Source organism: Dipteris shenzhenensis, unplaced genomic scaffold, assembly GCF_047967505.1.
Source record: "Dipteris shenzhenensis isolate YYH24624 ecotype China unplaced genomic scaffold, Dip_SZ_1.0 scaf0543, whole genome shotgun sequence".
Lineage (NCBI taxonomy): Eukaryota > Viridiplantae > Streptophyta > Polypodiopsida > Gleicheniales > Dipteridaceae > Dipteris > Dipteris shenzhenensis.
In genome coordinates, this window is record NW_028239849.1 from 60535 (window position 1) to 64329 (window position 3795).

Below are 3795 nucleotides of genomic sequence, written 5' to 3' on the forward strand. Positions count from 1 at the left end.
GGAAGGGGTCGGACCTTCCCCCAGTGTTGGTTCGTACTGAAAAGTTTTTACGGAATGAACTGGGTGAATAAAGCGCTGAAGCCGAATGTATATCTGTAGTGATCGATGTATATACAGAAATAGATAGAAATATATATATACAACGGAAAGGTGAGGGGCTACGCGGAGGAAAAGCATCCACGTAGCTCTGAATTATAGGATCAAATTACAGAGTGAGCCCATCGTCCCCGCAGTGCAACTACTTCTCGCCCCGCCTCATGGGACTCTGTTATTCAATTCGATTGGCAAGGATGGGTATCTGTTGTATGGATGAGGAATTGGATGCTGCTCCATTCGGCGATGTTTATTCCTCCGCTTCGTTCGAGCTAAGCCCTCCATGACCTGCTGGGCTGTAGGACCAATCCAAACTTTCCGACGTTGATGAGTGAAGACAATCAAGATTCTGGAATTTCGCTACGTGTTGTCTAGTAATTGAAAATGAATAACTCCACGATGGTATTCAAACACGACGTCTTTTGGGGGGTCGGCATCCATTATGTGGCATTGGGGTTACATCGCGAGTTTTGGTAGTAATAGGACCTCCCTCTTTTGAACCTTTCGGCGGAAATCCCTTTCTTACAAGACCAATTCCTTTTATTCTCACTTCAACCGACTTAATTTCGGGTTAAGTGGCAGCTTACGCGACATGTTCTGCAGTTGCTTGAGCCGCATACTTGTTCGAGCGACGAGAACCCTTAAACCCTTTTAAACAACCTGAGGAGGACCCTGTTTTTTCATCTCCCTTACAATTCGTTACGGTAGTGGAGGTATTACTAAAAGTTGGTTAAGTATGGGCAATACCGTGGTGCTTCCTTGGCTTTTAGTGGTGTTTCTCCCATTTTCGTTGGCGGCGCGGTTACTGTTGCTAGTGCTTAGAAGGCTGCTTTTGCATAATTGTATTCTTCATCCTTATCTCTTCGGTTTCGTTTCTCTTCCGGCGCCTCGCTTTCTCTCATTCTTGCGAATGAAAAAGCGTCGTTGCGAATTATTATTCCCGATTGAAACTTTTCCCAATTTGCGACAAGTTTTAGCATTAGTGTGAGTTCGTTAACCGCGTAATGGCAATCCTGCTTTATGGCGGAATCCGCGATAACGGCTAATACTGATTAATCATTTGATATACCGCTAAATTTCTCTCTTCAATTCCGAATCAACTAGGAATTTCTTTCAACGTACTATTGTGCTAATCCGGTCAATCTAATACCAAGTCGAATTATTAACCTTAATGTTATCACCGAGACCCGACTAATCACAAACCCAAATGGCTTTTTTAGGTCCAATTCCAAAGATTCGGGTTGAGGCAAGTCTGACTTATTTATTGGAAACTAATCTGGTTCCTGGAATATATGACATGATTTGCTTTTTCTTTCCCTGCTTTCTACGTAGAATTTCGTTTCAATATTTTGTACCTCTTCCTTTATAAACTTCAGGGGGTTTACAACTTCTGACGCTAACAGCAAATTAAATAACTTTTCAGGGATCCATTCCGGTACGACAAGTGATATTATGCTTCGAGCGAAAAACACAAACCGGAGGCGTAACTCAAAGTCAAATCTCATGGCTGAACCCTGATTTTGAATCCAAAATAGAGCCTTGTGGGTTAGTACTGACTTTGTATCCAATTGTTTCCGAAGAACAAACGGATTAGGCTTCCGTAGACTTGACTTGATTTCGTTGTTCTCGAGGTTTTTCGTGTAGAAGCAAACTCTTTTACGACCAACTTTCAAGCAAGAAATTCCTAGAAAGAAAGGCAGCGCAGTCCACTAGAGAAAGTTGACTATTCGATGGGGGGCTCTTTATTCCAATCAGGTATGGCCTCAACCAACTCCCCTGCTGCAGAAACCAACTCCTCCGCTTCCACAGGAAACGTCGCGTGGAGGTAGTCGATGTCACGAAGAAATTCTGGAGAAGCGGAAAAGGCTTCAGAATCATGCACGGAAAGGTGGGCAGCCTGACCAAATTCTGTGAATTTGAACGGGATACAATCCCCACAAAGGTAATCTCCACTCTTCCCTTTGACCACGGGATAAATTCTACATTCCGGACATAGATCTTGGCCGTTCCCGGGTTTCCGACCTCTGCCGCTGCCACGTGGATATCTGTTCCGTTTCCGCAAGTAGGGGGTTTGGGTGGTTTTCGAGGGGGCCTCTAGGTTTGCCCGCGGAGGCCCCTAGGCAACCCCTGTAGCAGAAATAGAAGCAGCAGGGTTCTGTGGCTGAAGGCCACGCATGACGGAAATGCCAGGAAAGAGGAAAAAAGGGTCCAGCGGCAATGGAAATGAATAAAAGACAGAAAGTGTTCCTAGGCCCTATATAAAACATAGATGAGAAATGCTTCGAATTTCGAGGGCAAAAATGCTTTAGCAAGGTACTCGTGTTGGCTTTGCTAACACGAGGTCTGTTCTCGATATTTATGGCAGTTTAAGGAAGCGGGATGCCATATTCGACGGGAATGGGTTGTGGGTGGATACGGTGCCCAAGAAGATAGTCGACAGTGAAGTGAAGCTCCGGTCTACTGCTCAGACGCATTCAAGCGAAGCACCATCCAAACCAGTGGCGAACCCCCAGCCTACGCCTGGGAACCCGTCTTCGAAGAGGAAGAAGGAGAAAAGGGAACCCGATAACGAGAGGTCTACAGATCAAACGCTCGCGGGAACCAGCGGCTCGTACTATGACGCGAACAGAAAAGAGCTGGATCGGCCAGAACCATCATGAACCGGCATGAACCGGATCAAATGCCCCGGGAAGGGAACCAGCCTCGGTGCACATGAAGGACAATGGGACGGATGATTCGGACGATTGGCTTCGAGGTTATAACGTGAACTGGGAACCGGATAAAACGCTTCCGGCTCGGTTCCCCAGCGCACCTTCAAATGATTCGGACGATGGGCTTCAAACGAAGGACGATGGGCAAGCTCCTTCCACACCTGATTCGGATGATTCTGATTGGCTTCACAAGAACCGGCAGAGAGTGCTCAACGATGTTCTCGGGAAAGCAAACCAACAAGTGCAGGCTCAGCAAGTGTTGAAGAGATCGGGGGGGACCTTCCAGAAGATACTGCGTTGTCGGCTCCGGGAACCGTTGAACCCGCTTCATCTGCTGATTCTGATGCGTGGAAAATCGAAGCTATCAGGAATAGAGCCAAAGTCCAGATGATGAAGGATAGTGTTGAGCGATACAAAATGGAAAGGCGGAAGAAGGAGGCCCAGGACCGAAGTGAATGGAGAGAGAAGATGGAAGCTGAATTATTTGGTGAGTCGAGCAGCAGGCTACAGCCGGGAAGACCCACATTTCCGCCATCTCTCACAATTCAAGGTCTACGGCTCCCGAAGCTACCTGTTCGAAGAGACAACAAGCTTGCCCGACCGGAGGAACCGAAAAGAATGAAGAGTGGAAAGGCTAGAGAGCCACCAAGAAGGCACTTGCAGTTCCGGTAGTTTTTGTTTCGACCCGTCTGTTCTGTTCTGTTGAACTAGGCACCTTTAGCTTCCCACTTGAGTGAATGCTTAAGGACTAGCACTTCACTTCACGGGAAGGGAAGGGAAGGGAAGGGCTTTCCCGGATTTCAGAATCAGCATCAATGATGAAAATATTATCGTATAATAATAATCAATGCATTGCATTGATTTTCGCCTGGACGATGGGGCGATCGATCCGAAGAGCCAAAGCTTTCACGCCAGTGAAGCGGTAGGATTCGTGGCAGCAGAATGCCTGGCCTCCCTGGCTCTCGTGGATGGCTGCGGGGACCGGCAGCCA

General features: G+C 47.3%; 1 pseudogene; it reads right to left on the reverse strand.

Moving 5' to 3' along the window:
- Positions 1-677: 677 nt before the first annotated feature.
- Positions 678-2269, reverse strand: LOC147878123 (uncharacterized; annotated as a pseudogene).
- Positions 2270-3795: the final 1526 nt, after the last annotated feature.